This window comes from Muntiacus reevesi, chromosome 4, assembly GCF_963930625.1.
Source record: "Muntiacus reevesi chromosome 4, mMunRee1.1, whole genome shotgun sequence".
Classification (NCBI taxonomy): domain Eukaryota; kingdom Metazoa; phylum Chordata; class Mammalia; order Artiodactyla; family Cervidae; genus Muntiacus; species Muntiacus reevesi.
In genome coordinates, this window is record NC_089252.1 from 43753405 (window position 1) to 43773642 (window position 20238).

Genomic DNA, 20238 nt, shown 5'->3' on the forward strand with positions numbered 1-20238 from the left:
TTGGCTCCAAAGCAGGTCCATAAAGTGCTGGAGAATGAAAGAGTGGCAGGATGATGTTTTGACATATTGATTTATGTTTCTTATATAGTATTCCAACTAACTCTGCCGTTTCAAGTAGACTGCCAGGTTGGTAATTTCTTGTTTCCTTGATTCAGGTTTGGTGCAAGGCAGAAGGAGGTTGAGGTCAATGACTCTTCTTATCCTTTAAAAAAAAATCTAAACTCAATGGATTTCATGTACATTATAAGGGGAAGGGACAAGGTGAGAAGAGGAGATGGCCTTTGAGAGAGAAGAAATCATGAGGGCCTGGAAGGTAAAAGAAGTGTGAGTAACGTTATCCTTGTACAGATGTCCATGATGGAAGTGGCCTGCTCACCTTCGTGGGGTGGGAGGCCTTTGGGGATCCAGTGTTAGCAAAGATTTCTCTCCATGCATCACATGGAAACAGACCCCAGCTACTGCCCACCACTGTGCTTTGGTAAACAAGAGATCGATGTGCATGAGAGAATAGGCCCCATACTAATTTTCCAGGCACTTGGGCGTCCTGAGTACGGAAGGGAAATGAAGCTTCAGCAATGACTGACACAGACTTTCCTGCCAGGTGGGGGCTTTAGAGTAGAAATTAAATTGGTTTATAGACTGGAAGGAAAGTGAGTTGAATACAGATGGCCAACATGCACATGAAAAGATGCTCAACATTGCTAATTATTAGAGAAATGCAAATCAAAACTACAGTGAGGTACCACCTCATCCCTCTCAGAACTGCCGTTATCAAAGAGTCTACAAATAATAAATACTGGGGACGATGTGGAGAAAAGGGAACCTTCCTACACTGTGGGTGGGAATGCCAGTTGGCACAGTTACTATGGAAAACACCACAGAGGTTCCTCAAAAAACTAAAAACAGAGTTGTCCTATGATTTAGTAATCCCAATTTTGGGAATATATCTAGACAAAACTGTAATTAAAAAAGATACATGCACCCCTATGTTCATAGCCCTATGAGTGCACCCCTATGCACTATTCATAATAGCCAAGACAAGGAAACAATCTAAATGTCCATCAACAACAACACGAAAGGATAAAGAAGATGTGGTACATGTATACAATGGAATGCTATTCAGCCATAAAAAAGAATAAATAATGCCATTTGCAGCAACATGGATGAACTTGGAGATTATTAACTAAGTGAAATCAGAAATAGAAAGATAAATACCGTATAACATCACTTATATGTGGAATTTAAAATGACGCAAATGAACCTGTGTAGGAAACAGCAACAGACTCACAGATGCAGAGAACAGACTTGGGCTTGCCAAGGGGGAGGAAGGGTGGGAGGGGGGTGGATTGAGAGGTCAGGGTAAGCAGACGCAAACTATTATATACAGAATGGATAAACAAGGCCCACGTGTATGTGGTGCAGGGAACTATATTCAATATCTTGTGATAAACCATAACAGAAAAGAATTAAAAAAACAGATGTATAACTGAATCGTTTTGCTGCACAGCAGAAATTAGTACAACATTACAAATCAAGTATCTGTTAATCTTTTAAAAAGGCTGAAAAAAGACGTAAATTGGGGATCTAGATTATAATCCACTAGAAGTAGATTCAATGAATTCCCCAACCAGGGATTGAACTCCGGCCTCAGCAATGAAAGCCTGGGATCCTAACCACTAGGCAATTGGGAACTTCCAGGAAATTTTGCTAAGGCCTGATCTGGTCCAGAATTTACTTCTTAATCCCTTCACCTGTTGCCCAGAATGTGGCTGTTTGGGGTTGAGCTGGTGTGGAGTGCACTCACAGTAGCCTGGGGCAGCCCAGAAAGGAGACTCCTTCAGTCAATGGATGTTTCCTGCCAGGGACTAAAGGCCCCAAGTGGGGAGCGTTCTCCTAGGGAACAGAGTGAGGACCAGGACCCTGAGACACATAGATCTCTCTCCACGCTGAGTCACCTCCAGCCTAGTTCATTCTCCTCCCATCTTCTCTTTAGCCTAATGCCCTCCTCTCCCTCTATGCGGAGACCGGGCTCCCCAGGGATAGTCCAGGGATGGAATCTCTAATGCCTCACTGGTGGTCAGTCTGGGACACACCACCTGCTAGAGGGAGGCCGGGGAGGAGAACGTACTTTGAGGGGCGGACAGAGGGGGAGACAGGGAGAGGAAGGGGAGCGGTGGGCCTGAAAGTGGAAAGTGAAAGTGAAAGTGAAAGTGAAAGTGCTAGTCACTCAGTCGTGTCTGACTCTGGACGGGAGCCAGCCAGACTCCTCAGTCCATGGGATTCTCCAGGCAAGAGTACTGGAGTGGGCTGCCATTTCCTTCTCCAGGGGATCTTCCCAATTCAGGGATTGAACCTAGGTCTCCAGCACTGCAGGCAGATTCTTTACCATCTGAGTGGGAACAGGGGGCACAGGGAGAGGAAGGAGAGTGGTGGCCTTGGGTTCCCCCCAAACAGAGTCCAGGACAAGAGCTTGTGCACAGGCCGTGAACTTGGGGAAGTTCCCCAGGAACAGAAGGGAGTAGCCTTGAAGAGCAGCTCAAGGAAGCAGGGAGGGCCAGCCCAGGGTGCATTACCCAGTGGGTCTCCAAAGAGGCCTCGGAGCATGGTCCTGCTGGCGGCCACTAAGGAGCCCTGCAGAGAAGGCTTCAGACTTATCTAACTGCAAGAAGGCAGCCAGATATTTATCCTCCACCTCTGGCCTCTGCTGGCTGAGGGTCACCCTGAGGGGTAATAATAATTCCTTCTCTCCTTCAGTTTATCCAGGGTCCTCCAAGTCCTGGGAGGGAAGCCCTGGGACAGGGGACAGCAGGCAGCTGAGTGACGATGCGGACTAAGAAGACGTGAGCTGGGGCAGCTCTGTGGGCTTGGCCCAGGTCGGGAGAGGCTGGCCGGCTGCCCAGAGCCTGTCCTCACTCTCCTCGGCCCTGCCACCGAGGAGCTTCCCGCAACAGGGTAACTGCGGGACCCTCGGCCTCCCTACCCCTCCTTCCTCCCCGATGCCGATGCAGAGAGGTTCCTGATCTAGGTGGCGGGGCCCGGCGGCCTGCTTGGGCCCTGGGCCCTACCTCTCCACATCACCCGCCGCTGTGGCCTCTTCCCGGCTCAGACAGTTCACCATGAAGACCCCTACACATGCCCACGTGCCAAAACCCTGTGGGTGCCCAGGCCCCCTCCTCAACTCCCAGCACCACCCCCCTGCCACCCTGCTGGCCTCCTGGCCCAGCTCCCGCTGTGGCCGACGCCAAGGGCCAGCATCCAGCCGTGTGCCAGCACCCCTCCATCACTGCTGTTTCATCTTTAGCTCAAGGAAAGAGTCATTGTGCCATTCATTGCAGTTGCCCCCCCCCCCCCCCCCCCGCCGCCGGCCTGGAAGGGCCCCACTCTCCCTCGGGGGCTGGGGGGCACATGCTTACTGCCCGTCCCTCTGTGCTGGCCGGGACCAGGTGGGGGACAAGAGACTGGGCAGTGTGATCTTTCGCTGCCAAACCCAGCGCCGGGGGGCAGGGGGTGCCCGTGATGCCCCGGGACTCGGGGCAGGCAGGGTGCGGGCTGGACTGGGCAGAGGCCAGTGATCCGGGCAGGGGTGCAGCCCGCGGGGACATTTGGGGCAGGAACCCCACCGCTGTGAGCCTTTGGTGCCAACACAACTGCCAGCCTCAGCGAGTGGGTCGGTCGACCACACACACAGACACCCGTCCATCACACTCACGGCGAGCCCAGGCACGGCCCACACCAGGCACCTCCAGGGAGGGTTACAGCCCCTGCACCCGGCCTCCGGGGCTTCTGGTAAACCACCAGGTGAGGTGAGCTGTTGACCAAAGTGGCCAAAACCCCGGGGCTTCCAGAAGCTCCCTGGACAGCGCGCCGCCCCCCGTCCTCTGGACACTGTGGGCGCTAACTGGGTGCCCCTCAGGCCTCCATGCTCCAGTCCTGTGGGGGTGGCGATGGGGACAGACCCCAGGAACTGTTCATGTCTCAGGATTCGCTCAGCTGGGAAGGAGCCAGGCAGCAGAGCGCGGCCCCTCCTTCCTGGGGGGCGGATGTTTTTGGAGCCTCTAGGCCACAGAGCCCACTGGCGGTGGGGGGTGGGGGTGGGGCCGCCCCACGAGACCACCCTGGGGTGGGGGTGCTCCCACCCCGCCTGGCATCTGCACTCATGTTGATTGCGAGACGGGACCCGCTGCCGGGGGTGGGGTCACCGAGGCGGGACCAGAGGCCCGCGGGTGCCGGTCTGGGCCGCGGGGGGTGATGCGTGTCTGTGTTTGTGTCTAGCCGATGCGGAGCCCAATGCCCAGGCCCTGTGCCCCTCCGCGATGTTCACGTGTGAGTGTGTGTGAGTGTGTGTGAGTGAACACGCGAGCCTGCTGTGTCCACACGGAGGAGGTGCTAGTCCTGGTGCCCCCGCCACCCCCCACTCCCATGCCCCACACAGCTGTCCCCCGGAAACAAGCGGTCCATCCACCCACCTCATCCACCCCCTCACACCCCACTGTGGCGATCACTGTACAATTTTTTTTATTCACAAAGCCAAGCTCCCCTCCCCTTCAGCCCTTGCTTTGGGATCGGTAGCTTATTTGTCTGGCTTCTTGGAGGCACCTCTATGCATTTGTCCTCAGGTGGTCTTACGGATGTCTTTCAAAGAATGGTTATTTTTTATGATGTGTCATGGAATTTGTTCTGATAATCATTCTTTATTATGTGGCAAAAAAAAAAGAAACACAGGTTTGATCTCTGGGTCCAAAAGATCTCCTGGAGAAGGAAATGGCAACCCACTCCAGCATTCTTGCCTGGAGAATCCCATGGACAGAGGAGCCTGGCGGGTTAAAGTCCATGAGGTCGCAGAGAGTTGGACATGACTGAGCAACTTAGCGCAAAAGGGAGCAGAGGCAGGAGTGAGACGGGGCAGAGGCAGCCGTCAGCAGCGGGGTGGGCACTCGCTGGGTGAGTCTAGGTGTCAATCTCCCCTTCCCCCAGACTCTGGCAGGCCCTCAGGCAGGGACTATACGTCCTCTACCCTTGGAGCCACAGGCAATCTCTTCTGTGCTTCCCAGGTAGATAAGCTGTCTCCTAGGTGTTCCTGGCTTTTATGCCACACCGTCAATTCAGGGTTTGGCTGAGAACACGTTTCTACCAAAGGGCAGTTGAAAGCACGTGATTAATACCAATGGATGTGACCTACCAGCCTGGATGCAGGCTTCCTGCAGTCCCTGTGGCAATGGGAAATCCAGTTTGGGTGATTTGAGGAGAGAGGCTCTTGAAACTTCTGAGGTTTAAAGAGCCTGCAACATTCCATATTTTTATTCCACCTACACTTCAGACCCAGTCTCATCCCACCATCAAGTGGGGCTCCTACCACACAGCATCAATCTTTTCCTTCTCTGAGTTATCATAGCACTGATAACCAATAGCACCAACTCACTTCTCAGCTCTCCTCCTGTTGTTCTCTCTGGGATATTTTTGTCTTCTCGGGTTGTAAATTCTAGAGCTTCTTGGTATTTCCCAGGTTCCTGGTACACCAGGAATGCAAAACAGTTGGCATTAGGCCTTGGTGAGATCACACAGATGACTCTGTGTTAGACTGGCTCTCCTAGGTCGTCAGAACATTGTGATTTGAGAATGCTGAAAAACCTGGTGAACTAAAAATATCTTCCTCTCCCCAACTGACCTGCCCTGCTGTCTGAAATGCCTTCCTTTTATGTCACTTCCTGACAGCTTCTAGGGAAGTGTTTATTTTTGTTAGACAAAGGATTCCATCACCTCGGAGGGGTAATCTGCTAGTCACTCTAGCAAGAATTAGGTTCCTTAATTAATTTTTTTAAAACGAAGAATAGAAACCTTAGAGACAGTCCCAGACCAGGAAGTCTTAGTTGTCAGAAGGTGTGGGAGCGAGACAAGGAGGGCTAAAGTCCTAAGGCCTTGAGTGGTAGGCGGTAAAGGCACCACTACTGGGTTGGAGGGTGGGGTGGGGAGGGGCGGTCCTGGGCATAGTGGGTAAACACGTGTTTTTAAAAAAACATGCAGCAAAGACAAACTGCCTTCTGTAAGGCCACCTGCATAGTGGAGGTAACTTGTTCAGGAGTCACTGTGCTGTCCATTAGTTCCCTGAGGGCAGGGATGGCCAGCATACATCCCTCTGTCTCATTTGAGGTACAAGCTGAGTGTTTTCTTGGGGGACAAGAATGGAGCCAGCTTGGCATGCACTCTCCAACTTTGCAAACATCCTGGACTTGTGGTGAGCCTGTATTCACTCAGGGCGGCCTCCTCGTCACTTCAGAAAAGGACCTTGAGACGACCCCTGCAGAGCTGGCCTTTGGCTTGTCTACTGACTATGAAGGACTCATGGCAGAAATCATAAGCAGAATTAAAAAGCTGAAACGGGGGCTTCTCTGGTGTTCCAGTGGTTAAGAATCTGCCTTGAGATGCAAGGGACACCGGTTTGATCCCTGGTCCGGGAAGATCCCACATGCCATGGGGCAACTGATCTCCTGTGATACAGCAACTATGGAAGCCCTTGATCCCTACAGCCCATGCCCTGCAACAAGAGGAGCCATGGCAGTGAGAAGCCTGTTCACAGCAGCCAGAGAAAGCCCACGCACAGCAATGAAGACACAGCACAGCCAAAAATAATAAATAAATAATTTTTTTAAAAAGCCAGAACAGTTCCACTAAGTGCTTTAAGAAACAAATGTCTCCAAAAAGTATAATTAATAAACATATACTAGTTTTCTGCAAACTAAGAGGTGATCTCTAAACCTCCTTCCTGGGCCTGGTGGCTACTCATGGTTCCCAGTGAATCAGTTACTCAAAGAGGAGGAGAGGCTTTTATCCTATGTTCCTGGGGAATTGCCTGCCTGGCTGGTGGGGGACCCTTCCAGCCTGCTGCCTCCTACACAGGTTCTGTAAATCTCTGCTTTGTCTTTCTCCAAGGGAGCCCCATCCTGTTTTCCCAAAGCCTGGTGCTTTTGCACCGACTCCTCAAGAGAGGAGTCACATGAGATACTCTGCTTCGTTTAATTTTAGATTATTGTTGCTGCTGTCAGTCTACTGAAGTACTTTAATGAATGCCTGTATTGTTCTCAGGCCCCAAGCCTTTTTCAAACGATCAGCACATTATAAAACACAATAATGAGCCTAATTCCCTACCCTCAATACACACACACACACACACACACACACACACACACAATGACATTGCTAAGTCCCCCAGATACATACAGTAGTGAAGAGTCTGGGATTTGGAGGCTGTAGCGCAAAGTTTGGTCCTGACTCTCCTATTGAATGCTGGTGACCTTGGATAAGTTGTTCACTCATTCATTCATTCAGAGCAAACATTCATTGGGACTTTCCTGGTGGTCCAGTGGCTAAGACTCTGTTCTGCCAGCACAGGGGGCCTGAGTTTGACCCCTGGTCAAGGAAGTAGATCTTGCATGCCACCACAAGGAGTTTGAGTTCCGCAGCTAAAAATCTCACATGTGCCAACCTAAAGACCCTGCACGCTGCAACTAAGGCTTGTTGCATCTACTGCTGCTGCTAAGTCACTTCAGTCGTGTCCGACTCTGTGTGACCCCATAGATGGCAGCCCACCAGGCTCTTCTGTCCACGGGATTCTCCAGGCAAGAACACTGGAGTGGGTCGCCATGTCCTTCTCTCAACTAAGGCTTGGTGCAGCCAAATAACTTAAATAAAAAAAAAAAGAACAATCATTTATTCAGAATCTCCTTGTATCAGCTGGATATTTAATCTCTGCAAACTGTTAACAACACCCACCTCACACTACCCTTGAGGACCACCTGGAGCAGCTAAAGAAGTCATACTTACGAAGTGGTCAAGGTAAACTCTAAACAAGAGAACACGGTTGGAATGAATCAGTAAAAAGATAAAAACAGAACTGGAGGGTGGGTGATGAGGTCCCAAACCACAACACCTGGTCCATCACTAGTGTGAGAAGCACACCTATTTCTCTGTCTGGTGGTACCTGTGCTTTCAGAGCCCAGCCTTCCCTCAAGCTAGACCTGATTCACCAGGGCAGCTTTCTCTTCATCTTTGTCCTTGGAAGTCCTGCTCTTTCTCTAAGCCCTTGGTCAAAAACTTCTTCTTCGAGGAATTAATTTTTCCTCCCTCACATCCTTCCTCTGCCTCTGTGAATTTTTTCTAGATGGAGCCCTGTCATGTACTGTCTTGAGGGAGGTGACGTGTTCTCCTCCAGGAATCCTGGCTCTGCCCATTTAGCTCCTGAGGTCTTGGTCAGGCGCACTTCTTCTCTGGGCCTCTCCTGGGAAGCCTCCCTCCCCTTGCTGACTGTTGCTGTTGTTTGGTTGCTCAGTCGTGTCTGAGTCTTTGTGACCCCTGAACTGAAACACGCCAGGCTTCCCTATCCTTCACCATTTCCCAGATTTTTCTCAAACTCAAGTCCATCGAGTCAGTGATGCCATCCAACCATCTTGTCCTCTGTCGTCCCCTTCTCCACCCGCCTTCAATCTTTCCCAGCATCAGGGTCTTTTCCAACGAGTCAGTCTTCGCATCAGGTGGCCAAAGGATTGGAGTTTCAGCTTCAGCATCAGTCCTTCCAATGAATATTCAGGACTGATTTCCTTTAGGATAGACTGGTTGGATCTCCTTGCAGTCCAAGGGACTCTCAAGAGTCTTCTCCAACACCACAGTTCAAAAGCATCAGTTCTTTGGTGCTCAGCCTTCTTTATGGTCCATCTCTCACAGTGGCTCAAATGGTAAGGAATCTGCCTGCAACACAGGAGACCTGGGTTCAATCCCTGGGTCGGGAAGATCCCCTGGAAAAGGGAATGGCTACCCACTCCAGTATTCTTGCCTGGAGAATTCCATGGACAGAGGAGCCTGGCGGGCTACAGTCCATGGGGTTGCAAAGAGTAGAACGTGATTAACACTTGCTGCCTATGGCGAGGATTAAAACAACACCATGCCTAGGGCCTCGGTGCGCCTTGGGCTTAGTAGACAGGACTGACGGATGTCTGCGGAATGAGACTGAATGGCAGGCATGCTTTGCTGGGCTCTCCTAAGACTCACAGCTGACCTGCTGCTTACCACATGCAAATGAGGAAACTCCAGGCCCTCCCCACCCAGGAAAGCTTCCTGCACTGTCACCAGGGGAGAGGAATTCCTCAGAGGCACTCCTTCCTGTTTCCATACTACTGGGACAGGCGAGCATCGAACTTGCCCTCCAGAGGCTTGGGTGTTGACAGCATCAGCGGCCCACGAAGAGGGAGATGCAGTCACAACAAGGGAGGTGAGGAGTCTGAAGACAGATTTGGCCTAGGACTGGTCTTGCTTAATGTCATGTTTATTTGAAACCAAATATAACGTATTTATTTCAAGTCAAAGCTTAGGATCCTGTGTGGTTTCTTTTCTGACACCAGCTCTCCAACAACAACTGGGTGTCCAGAAATTCAGTTCAGTTCTGACACGAACTGCCCAGAATCAGCGCAGGTCCTACAGGCTCAGGGCTCAGCCCCATGAGACTGTCCCACTTCCGATGCCAGCTGCAAGCAGCGACTCTGGGCTTATAGGACTCACACTTATCTTCTGCAGACTATAACAAATTCAGGAGTTCTGTGGTTCCTCCTTGCGTGCATGCAAGTCACTTCAGTCGTGTCTGACTCTTTTTGACCCTATGGACTGTAGCCTGTCAGGTTCCTCTGACCATGGGGTTTTCCAGGCAAGAAGACTGGAGTGAGTTGCCATACCCTCCTTCAGGAGATCTTCCTGACCCAGGGATGGAATCTGCATGTCTTACATCTCCTGCCTTGGCAGGTGGGTTCTTTACCACTAGCACCACCTTGGAAGTCCGGTTCCTCCTTACCTTTGATAATTCGCTAGAATGACTCACAGAACTCAGGAAAGCATTTTCCTTACTGTTGCTAGTTTATTACCAAGGATACAAATCAGGGACAGCACAAGGATGAGGGTCGTGGGGGTGGGGCTGGCACAGAGCTTCCATGCTCCATAGGAGAGAGCATCCCAGCATCTGGGCATGTTCACCAACCTGGCAGCTCTCTCCACCCCATCTGGTGGGGGTTATCCAGGTTTCATCATGTAGGCACTGTTAATGAAACCATCAGCCTTTGGTGACTGAACTCAATCTTCTTCCCGGAAGTGGCAGTGGGGCTGAAATTTCTAACCCTCTCTTTCCTCAAGGAATAGTTCCTCTGAGAACCCGCCCCCCATCCAGAAGCTACCCTAGGGGTCCATCAAGAATCACTTGCTTTGTAAATCAACTATACTTCAATTAAAAAAAAAAAAAAAAGAATCGCTTCCTTAGCATGAACTTGGGCTTCTCACAAATAACAAAAGGCCCTCCTATCACCCAGGAAATTCCAAGCATTTTATGAGCTCTGTGTCAGAGACCTGTGACAAAGAGCAAATATAAATTTTTTAATTACACCCAGAGTCCCCTGATGTTGTTCCCACTTAAAAGCTGCAGCTTTTGGAGCTGCAGGGGAGAAGGTGGAGGACTGGAGATGCTCTCCTCAAAGCCGGTGTTACCCAGAGGCTTTTACAAGTCTTCCTAATCACTCTGTCTTTGGAATAAGTCTTATCCACCACCCACAGGGAAGCCCCATGGGGCTCCAGGTCCTTCTGTTACTGAGTCCAAGCTTGCTCTGCTCGCCGCATGGAGGCCAATGAATCCAAGAGATGAGGTGCTGAGACAAGGAAGAGACTTTAATCGGGGAGTCGGCAGACCAAAAAGATGGCAGACTAGCGCCTCAAAATAACCATCTTATTGGGGTCTGGATGCCTGGTTCTTTTATAGATCAGAGAGAAAGAAGCAATTAGGAACTAAAGTCAAAAGGCAGAATAGGGAGGGCGATGCAGTAAGGAAGTCAAGTGAAAGGGCCTTCAGTCTTTCAAAACATCTCCAAGGGAATGTCCAGCCTTCAGAAGGGGTGTGTTAATCTCTTCTATTCACAGGTGGGCAGGGACAAACTATCCCTCCCAGAACTGAACAAAGGCACTTTAGTTTACAGTCAAGCAGAGGGACAGGGTCCTCCAGGCAAACCATTGAGTATGGTTATAATAATAAAAGCAAGTCAAACAGTTTCCAACATGGAGTCAGAAGTGGCTTCCTCCCTGCAACACTTCCTTTCTTTTCTAAAGCTTTCCTTTTTTTTCTCTCCAGTGGCTGGCAGTGACTTTCTCCCTCCCTCCCTCAGCTTTCCTGCCCCCCTGCCATGGACAGTCTGGGGTCCACGTTCTCCTTCCTCTCCAAGTGGGCCGGGAGGATCCGTTTTCTGCTGGCCTTGACCTGAACACCCCCCAGAAGTCCGGTGAGAACTTCGGACACGGCTTCCCCACGAGTGTTTAAAAAACAAAGCCCCGGCTCTTTCCACTCACATTAAGCCTCTGACTTACTACCTTCAGGCCTCCCACTTTCACTGTCCAGCCATGGGCAGCCAGGCCCTCAAGTTGGCATCCTTCAGACATCCCGGGGACTTTTCCACCTCTTGTCCCCTTGCCCCCAAAGGTCAGCTTCTCGGCACAGCTGTCCTTCAGTCACAGACATTTATTTCCGTGTTCTGACTGCCAGGCCCTGAGCTGGACACCGAGGCGGCTGCAAGGGAGGACGGCCTGAGTGCTGCCCTCCAGACGCTGAGCCCTCCTCTTTCTCAACAGCTGTCTGCAAGCCCGCCGCCGTCCTCCCAGCTTCTCACCCACTCGGCATCTGGTGCCACTTTCTTGTTTTGACATCTTTTCAGTTTTCTGTGTCTCCCCAGCTTACGTGCTTAGATGTCCTCCATCTACACCCATCCACGTATGGAGTGTGTCCACCGCAGAGCAGGACAACTCAGTTCAACCCCCTCGGAACTCTCTGATGTGTCAGACAGATGAGAAAGAAGATGCACGACAGGAGCAAAGGAGGGCAGATGTTAGGAACGGAAAAGCTGCTGTGGTGACGGGCAGTGGGTGCTAGTACTGATCAGGCATCAGGGGAAATCCTCACCCTTCCCATCCCAGAGGTCCCACAGGGTCAGGCGCTGTTACACAGACCTGTGCTTTTTTTTATTACCATATTCTATGGTCTTGAGAGTCCCTTGTACTGCAAGGAGATCCCAACCATCCATCTTAAAGGAAATCAGTCCTGAATATTCATTGGAAGGACTGATGCTGAAGCTGAAACTCCAATCCTTGGGCCACTGGATGCAAATAACTCACACATTGGAAAGGATCCTGATGCTGGGAAAGATTGAAGGCGGGAGGAGAAGGGGACGACAGAGGATAAGATGATTGGATGGCATCACCGGCTCAATGGACATGAGTTTGAGTAAACTCTGGGAGTTGGTGATGGACAGGGAGGCCTGGCATGCTGCAGTCCATGGGGTCTCAAAGAGTTGGACATGACTGAGCGACTGGACTGAACTGAACTGAATTGATGGCATATGGGATCTTAGTTCCCCTGCCAGGGATGGGGACCATGACCCCTGCAGTGTGAGCGCACAGTCTTACCTACTAGACAACTGGGGAATTCCCAGGGCTATTCTTTTATTTAAAGAGAGGAACTTCCCTGGTGGTTCAGTGGTTAAGAATCTGCCTGCCAATGCAGGGGATACAGGTTCGATCCTTGGTCCGGGAGGACACCATATGGTGCAGGGTAAATAAACCCATGCCTCCAGAGCCCTGACCTCTGCAACAAGAGGAGCCACAGGCAGCGCAGAGAAGAGGAGCCTCGGCTCACCGCAACTAGAGAAAAGCCCAGGTGTCGTTAGTGAAGACCCACCACAGCCAAAAATAAATATTTTTTTTTTAAAGAGAGGTTAACACATACTTGTTGAAAAACTTAAAAAACTATCCTTTGCACTTCTTTCCACTTTTTAACAGACTTACAGACTTTCCATATAGAAGGGGTGTCACCTGATTGGAAGGAGGGACTTAACCCAAGGGAGAGGAGCCGCCATCACCCACCCTGGAGGAGCAGAGCAGGGCAGTGGTGGGGCGACTCCACCTTCATGGCATCCTTTTGCCCTGTTCCGTTCTGGTTCCACGTGAACTTGTTGCTCTGGAAATATGAGTCCCTCGAGACGGCAACCGCACCACACTTGACCCGTCTGAGTCTGTGTAGGAGGCGCTGGCCTGGAGTGTCGCCAGCCGAACACCAGCCTTGCTGCGAGTGTTCTCTCTGAGCCGGGAGCTGTGCTCAGAGCTTTACCTAAACTCCTCTCACCCTCACCCCTGTTTGAGGGCGAGGACGCTGAGTCTCAAGGAGGTTACAGAACTGCCTAGGGGTCACACTGCTCGAGGGAGGCGGACCCGATCCACACCCACAGACCCCAGAGCTCCCAGTCCTGGAGCCTTCCACTAGTCAGCCTGCTTCCAGATAGCCTTCCAATATGGGGACATGACTTTAATTCTGTGGGATAACGCTGTGAGGCAGAACAGGGGATGTTCACTCTGGACGCGGTGACCTGAATGAAATGGGGAGGCCACCAGAGTGAAGACGGTCCACATCAGCCTCCCTGCACTCAGCCGTCCACTGCCCCACGGCAGGTGCGGGGGGGATGGCAGCGGAGGCTGCGTATGCAGGCGGGGGTGGAAAGGTGCGGGTGATTACACGAGGGAGGGGAGCCCAGAGCTGAAGGCTCCAGCCCTCGGATCGCCCATTTCCCTCATCTAGCCAGTGGTTCTAACAATAGTGCCCACCTCACAGGGGCAAATTTTGGAAGTAACCTGCTCAGTCAGGAGAAGACAGACTTCAGCCAAAGCAAGGCCGGCCACATCCTGATGCCGAGGCTCAGGCCACGGTGTCTAATAGGCGCCTGCTGTCAGCCCAGCCCCAGGTCCAGCGGTGAATCAGGTGCAAGCAGTGAAGCTGGAGATGACTCAAGGCTGGGCCTCCAGGGTTTCTGACAGACAGAGCAGAACTACTGATGCGACACAGCAGTAACGCCGCAGAGAGGGCAAGAGGCGGACATGTTGGCAGGACAGTATCTGAGAGCAAAGGAATCTTGGGAGAAATTTCCTACAGAGGCAACAGGACGTGGTTTAGACCGGGCTGGTTTTATGGAGATGAGATTTCAGGAGCTTGGAGGGCTGAGTATATAACGCGCAGGAGATTCCAGGAGGCAATTCCAAGACAAGTAGGATCAGCTGCCCAGCGCTTCCTGCTCCTACAGAAGGGGAAGAAGACAGCCAGTACCCTGTTTAGGGATCTAAATATGGCAGTAATAGTCAAAGTTGCTCAGTTGTGTCTGATTCTTTGCGACCCCATGGACTATACAGTCCATGGACTTCTCCAGGCCAGAATATTGGAAGGGGTAGCCGTTCCCTTCTCCAGGGGATCTTCCCAACCCAGGGATTGAACTCAGATCTCCCGCATTGCAGGTGGATTCTTTACCAGCTGAGCCACAAGGGAAGCCCAAGAATACTGGAGAGTGGGTAGCCTATCCCTTCTCTAGGGGGTCTTCCCAATCCACGAATCGAACCAGGGTCTCCTGCATTGCAGGTGGACTCTTTACCAGCTGAGCTACTAGGGAAGCTTGGCAGTAATAGGGATATTAGTAATTAGGATATCAAACTCCCCAGACTCCAAAAATAAGCAGTCCACTCACTGTAGGGAATTGACTTGTTGGTATCAAACAGAAGGAGCCAAATCAGTACCTTAAAAGTCAGGGTCCTACTTCAGCATCTCTGCAGCACTGATGAGATAAGATCGTGGAGAGGCTGTTTTAAAACTGAATGTAGTGCTCACTTTGGCAGCACGTACACTAAAATTGGAAGGATACGGAGATTAGCATGACTCCAGCACAAGGATGATGTGCAAATTCGAGAAGTGTTCCTTAGTTTTTAGTGGGAAAAAAAAAAGGAAAACTGAATATATTTGTCCATATTCATTCATTCATTTCAGACCAACAGCTGTCAATTTAGTAGTTAGTCCTTTTCTCTTTTTCTCCTGAAAGAGCCTGGGCTCTCGTCACTACCCCAAAACTTCTCAACTTCCTTGGGGACTAAGGAAGCAGGGAAATAAATGAATGAAATAACACACACAAACAACACGTTTATCTGGCACGGCATATGTTCTCACTGAATTTCAAGCAGGCACGTGGTGGTAGCAGTTGAGAATTCGGCCTCTGGAGCTGGGCTGTCTGTGTCACGCCACTTTTTGATGAGCGACCTTGGGCAGGTCACTATCACTGTCTGGCTCCCCTTCTGACATCTGGGGCCAAGAATACCACCAAACCCATGGAGTTCTTGTGAGAATTAGATGAATGAATCCATTTAGAAGCATAGTACAGTGCCTTGCACATAACAGGCATTCAGAGAAGTTAGCTATTATTATTAAATTATGTTATCAATTTACTCATTAAGGAATGGAAAATTGCCATGCCTGTAGGCAGTACGCATACGTGAGTGAACTGGGGGAGCTGGAGGGCCTGATCTAAAGGGGAGACTGACGTTAAGGGAAGCATGGAATCGGCGCTGTGATTTTCAGAATGTCCTCCAGTGGAATGTCACCCCAATTCCCAGCACGGCTCCTGAAAAGGTAAATACCTTTGACATTTTCTCTTCAAGCCCTTATGTATTCATTTATTTCTCAAAACCCTGCTTTCAGGGAGAGCGAAGCGTTGGCCAGATCTTAAGTTGTGAGGTTTGTTCTTTCTCTTTCTTAAGCCCACCTTACCTTTCTTTCAGGTCTCCCGTCCAGCACGTTTCTCCCTCGATCCCAGACCTCAGCGAAGGGCGCTGAAAGCTCAGGGCGCGCTAGTGCAAATCCGGAGTGACTGCAAAGGTGGGATTTGGGGCGTCTGCATAGCGCGTAGGGGGCGAAGCGGGGTCTCTCTGGGGGACTCTTGACTCACCAGCAGGTGGCGGTCTGTCTGCAAGGCGTGCAAGGTTCATCCAGAAAACTTGAACGGAATGTTGATGCCACTGCATGACAGAGGCACAGCCAAGTCTCCCCGAGCAGAGCCGTGGGCATCCGCGAAAAGGTGGGGGAGAGAACGGAGCGGACTTCCTTGCCGGCGTGACTCAAGGATTCAAACGCCAAGAGCGTCCTTCGGTAAACGCTTCAGGAGGGGTGAGTCCTGAGCAGCGCACAGAAAAGGGAGCGCCGACTTTCTCTTAGGGCATTGTCCGTGGCTTGTATTGACTGACTTCCCGACACCCACCCCGGGGCAAGACATTTCTTAGAAGGGAACTGCCTGAGCGGATACAGGGAGCGTGGGAAAACCCGGGAGGCCGACGCCGCGCGCCGGACGAGCTGCAGTGGGAGGAGCGTGGGGTCCGTCCCGCCAGATGGCGCTGTCTGGCTTACTTTCGGCCTCCCGCGCGCGTCCCTAGAGGTTCCCCCGTCGCAGCGGCCGCTCTAGCCGGGCGGACTCAGGGCTCTGTGGTTCCGGGCGGAAGTGAGGCGCCGAGCGGAACGGCCTCTGGTGACATTTTCTCCGGGCGGCGCGGACGAGTGAAGGGACTTGGTGGAGGAGGCTGCGGAGGCGGCGGGGTTCGCTTTGGCCTCCCCTCCACCCCGGTTGGGGTCCTCACCGCAACCCTCTACCCGTCGCTGGAGCTTGCGCTGAGGAGAGAAGGCGACGGTGGGGCCGTCGCGTTCCGAGTCGCCGCGGCCCGGAGGGACCCGGCCGAGGGGGGCTCGGTGCGTGCCCCGACGGGGCGCGCGCGGAGCGGGTGACGAGGTGCGGGACCGCTGAGCAACGCAGGTGAGACGCGAAGGGGCGCAGGGCCGCGGCCCGGCTCCGAGCCGAGCCGTGGGACCCGGGCTGCTTGCCGGGGAAGCGGGGGGTCAGCTTCAGTGGGACGGGGTGCGGGCCGCGGGCGAAGCTTCTGCGGCGTTTCGGGCGCCAGGGTCGTGACGGGCAGGGCTGTCGGGCGCCGGGTCTTCGAGCCCGGAACCCAGCGGGAGGCGCGGCCCGGGTGGCGGCCACCTGGAGGGGCGAAAACAGCCCGACCCCTGGCTCACCGGCTAGCCGGTGACCCTCGCGTCCTCCGGGCCCGGCGGACTCGGCGGGCCGAACCCTTCTCCCCGCTTCCCTGCCCCCGGTGGATTCCTTTCCCCGGCGGCTGGAGGTGTCGAAGCTCTTGGGCCGCGCGCGGGGGTTGGGGAGCGTCTTCGCGGCCCCGGAGTTGTCTTTCGCGCAACTTTCCGGGGCCCCGGGTGGCCGGGCGTAGCGGCCGCGGCGGCTTTGCCAACTCTGCTGGCCCCGCGAGCCGGGAATCTGGCGCCGACACCTGCTCGGACTCCTCTGAGAGCCCGGGCGGCCGCCCGAGCACCGCGGCTGCTAAGGCCTGGGAGAAGGGCTCTCTCCGGCTTGGCGCCGCCTGCGTTTTCGGGCGCTTCCACTACCTTCTTCGGTCGGCAGACGCCCCCCTGGTCAATGGGAGGGATGTGTCAGTGTCCAAAATTGACCTATTTCTGGCGAATTTGTCAACTATATTTAGAAAAACCCGGCGAGGATGTAACCTGACGAGCCTCAACTTGGTCGTCATCATCTTTCTCTTTTCCTCAGTGGTACTTTGTACTTTATTTTCTCCTGATCCGTAGTCAGACGCGTTATCCATTGCGCCACTGGCCCCTTGCTGTACTTTCTTTTCTCGTAGCACCGATTTCAGTGTCTTGTTGGGGCGGCAACTCCCCACAGAACCTCAGCCCGTCATTCATTCTCCTTTTTAAATCGTCCTCTCTGCTGTCACAGAATAGGCGCTCACAGGTTGAAGGAATGAACGTCTGTACCTGTTCCAGGTTGAACCGCTTGAGCAGTTTGTGCTGGATGTGCTTTTGGTTTTCGCCTGAGCTTCTGCTTTCTGAATCCTCCCACTCAGTAGGATGCAAAACCCACTGATGATGCTTTGTCAAGGTTGGGCCTTTTCATTACAAATACACCCGGCAGTTTTGCTTAGGCGCTTGTGCAGTGTCTTGTGTTAACAGTTTGAAATTACTCTCTCTCTCTTCTCCTGGGATATTTTAAGGAGGGAGGCTATTAACTTTCTAATGTGGTTTTGCTGATCCTGGCAATCTGGATCCCTTCAGTAAGAACATTGCCTTTTAACAAGCATTTTTAGAGGCATACAGTTGTTACCTGATGTCCTGAGGAGTGACAGTGTTGATCTTTTTTAGTAGGAAGTGTAATATTTTTGTCAAATAGTCTGGGTAATACAATACTTAGTTGAGTGTTTTATGCACAGTAAATATAAAATTAGGAATTAAATTTGAATTCAGGAAACTTAAGATGAAATTTACTGTGATGACCTATATACTACTTTATGAAGAGCTTTAGTGAAATTTCATCTAGTTTCGTAAAATGAGAAATAAAGACATTTCTAAATCATATTCCTTCAGAGTGCTTTTCAGTACCACTGTAATCTTGAGATGTGAAACCATACTTTTTTGATAATGTTAACAAAGAGGTAAACTTCAAAACATAAAATAGGAAAGGAGAAGCTTCAAGGTAATTACACCTGAAGTGTCAGCTAAATATGATTTCTTAATGGGAAAATTTTTTTTCTGACATCTTATTTGTGAAAAATGGGATGGACTAGATTTTGGAACTGGAAACTTTCTCTATTGTTAGCTTCATATTAAGCTCACAATGTTACATTACTGACTAATTCAGTTTGTATTACTCTTAAATGCATTTATGAAAGGGTGTCATAAATGCTCTTTCTTTTATAGTTTGCATGATTAAAGATAGATTTACCTTTAGATTCTAATTTAATGAGGTTCTGAGAGAACTGAATGTTCAGTGTTTGTTCTTCAAAGGTTCTGTTTCATATGTGACATTACCCTTAGTGTATGACTAGTAACTTGTAGGGGGCTGTGTAAGTTACTCATTATTCCAGGGGTTGTTTTGCTGGGATCTTCAGTCTTATGTTTTTTATTTTGATGTGTGTGTGAATAGAGTTGACATATGAGCAGTTAGAATGTTTTCTTTCTTTTGAAAGTTTGGAAGTGATATATGTATGCGTACCCAGACACACACACAGGCTTCCCTGGTGGCTCAGTTAGTAAAGAATCGCCTGCAATGTGAGAGACCTGGGTTTGATCCCTGGGTTGGGAAGATCCCCTGGAGAAGAGCATGGCAACCCACTCCAGTATTCTTGACTGGAAAATCCCCATGGGCAGAGGAGCCTGATGACTCTAGTCCATGAGATCAGTAAGAGTCCGACATGACTCGGCGACTAAGCACACACACACAACACACACACACACTGGAGACCGAGACCCTATGTTTGTAACTTTGATAAATCGCCTTAGACCTTCCTGATCTTCTTGCAGGTAACTGGCACCATGGAAACAGTTTATATTCATATTTACTGAATTGGCAGTAATTGAGAAAATCTTTACAGATTTACAGGTGAAATTTACAGATTTACAGGTGAAAAATGTGGTACTATTAATGTGTTTTCTTTTGAACCACACTGATTTCGGTATTCTGTATTATTTTTGTAAGGGCCAAATAAACTTTACTGTGTAAGTAAAAATGAAATAGACGTTGATAATTGAGTAAAAAACTATGAGACTGTAGAAGAGGGGAAGAGCCATTGTGAAAAGAGAGACCAAACACTCAGGCGGAACTTCTTCAGTCTCCCAGCACTAACTTATTGATGCTTACCGTGAGCCAGTAGCGCTCCGGTTGCTGCTGCTCTCTAGTGGTGAGTGTGACCGGCAGGCCTTGATGCTAAAGAAACTTAAAGGTTTTTTTTTTCCTAAGCTTACACTGTTCTCGGTGTTGCACCTTCTGTAAATTTGGTCCAATGTGTAGTGATGTGTATCCATCCTAATGGTATTACAGAGTATTTTCAGTACCCTAAGAATGCTCTCTCTGTCCATCTCTCTATCCCACCCCACGTCCAACAACGACTGGCAATCACTGATCTTCTTATTGTCACCACTGTTTCACGTTTTCCATGATGTCATATAGTTGTAATCATACAGTATGTAGGTTTTTCAGATTGGCTTTTATTTACTAATACATATTTAAGCTTCCTTTGTGTTTTTTCATGGCATAATATTTAGGTTGGTGCAAAAGTAATTGTGGTTTTGCATTGTTGAACTTTGCTATTTGATATTGGAATACATTCTTAAATAAATGTAGTTATATTATACATCATTTAAAAAAATTTATTTGTTTGTTTATTTGACTGTGCCAGATCTGGTATGTATGTGTCATCTGGCTCCCTGACCAGGGATTGAACCCCGGCCCCCTACATTGGGAGCTGGGGAGTCTTAGCCACTGGAACCACCAGGGAAGTCCTGTTACACAT

At 50.7% G+C, this 20238-nt stretch overlaps 1 protein-coding gene and 1 non-coding gene across 3 annotated transcripts in view; both read left to right on the top strand.

The window, feature by feature from the left end:
* The first annotated feature begins 14705 nt into the window (after window positions 1–14705).
* Window positions 14706–14809, top strand: LOC136168049 (U6 spliceosomal RNA). Its single transcript, XR_010663212.1, has one exon. It is a non-coding gene; the product is annotated as a U6 spliceosomal RNA (small nuclear RNA).
* Window positions 14810–16375: 1566 nt separating this feature from the next.
* The window catches only part of ARK2N (arkadia (RNF111) N-terminal like PKA signaling regulator 2N), an 88984-nt gene continuing 85121 nt past the window's right edge, over window positions 16376–20238 (top strand). For both annotated transcript variants that reach the window (XM_065932642.1, XM_065932644.1), the window contains exon 1: window positions 16376–16676. The gene's annotated coding sequence lies outside the window, so the exon portion shown is untranslated. The remainder of the gene's footprint in view (window positions 16677–20238) is intronic.